Source organism: Octopus bimaculoides, chromosome 18 (assembly GCF_001194135.2).
Source record: "Octopus bimaculoides isolate UCB-OBI-ISO-001 chromosome 18, ASM119413v2, whole genome shotgun sequence".
In the NCBI taxonomy this organism is placed as follows: Eukaryota; Metazoa; Mollusca; class Cephalopoda; order Octopoda; family Octopodidae; genus Octopus; species Octopus bimaculoides.
This window is the reverse complement of record NC_068998.1, coordinates 55,280,262-55,281,260: the sequence shown is the minus strand read 5'-3', so window position 1 is coordinate 55,281,260 and position 999 is coordinate 55,280,262. Positions and strand designations below refer to the sequence as shown.

General features: G+C 31.9%; 1 protein-coding gene across 18 annotated transcripts in view; it reads right to left on the bottom strand.

The window, feature by feature from the left end:
• Nucleotides 1-999, bottom strand: part of LOC106879469 (coronin-2B) — a 70,625-nt gene that overhangs the window by 12,812 nt on the left and 56,814 nt on the right. The gene's annotated exons all lie outside the window — the stretch shown is intronic.

Here is a 999-nt window from a genome sequence, read left to right as displayed (position 1 = left end):
CACGTAAAAGCACCCACTACACTCTCTGAGTGGTTGGCGTTAGGAAGGGCATCCAGCTGTAGAAACTCTGCCAAATCAGACTGGAGCCTGGTGTTGCCATCCGGTTTCACCAGTCCTCAGTCAAATCGTCCAACCCATGCTAGCATGGAAAGCGGACGTTAAACGATGATGATGATATCTGCCAGATCAGATTGGAGCCTGGTGTAGCCATCTGGTTCACCAGTCCTCAGTCAAATCGTCCAACCCATGCTAGCATGGAAAGCGGACGTTAAACGATGATGATGATGATGATGATATATATATATATATATAACTCAAGTAAAGGTAATAAACCTGATTAAGGGATCATAAATCCAATGAAAATACTGGTTAGTTCCCAATCTATAGAAAGTTCAACTATAATGTAACCATATAAACCGTGGTTCATATATTTAAGGAATAAGGAGAAAATGGAGAGGTAATTAATACAATTACTTATCAATTATAAAATATGATAACATCTCTGACAGCTGTTTCAATTCAGAAATCTTAACGTAATTAATTAAAAAATTAAAATCATTATAGGATGAATCTCTTCAGAAGTAGTAAGGATATACAGATTAGAAATACATGTTGAGATAACAGCTATAAAACCGTTAACTCATCTTATTAAGGATTTTCATTTTTAAATTAATTATCTAAAGATTTTTTAATCAAAACAGAGATGTTGTCATATTTTATAATTAATAAATAATTTTATTAATTACCTCTCCTATTTCTCGTTATTCTTAATATATATATATATATATACACACACATATATATATATACACACACACACACACATATATGAATATACAATACATAACAGTATGAATGTACTAAATTAGATGAGGACATTTTTAACTGCTACATCTACAAGTTAAGCATTCTTCTCTCCATTCAAGAAAATATCACAAATTTCAGAGAATACACCTTTTGTCTATTTCTTGAGAATTTTTATTTCTTCTTTTCCTTGGT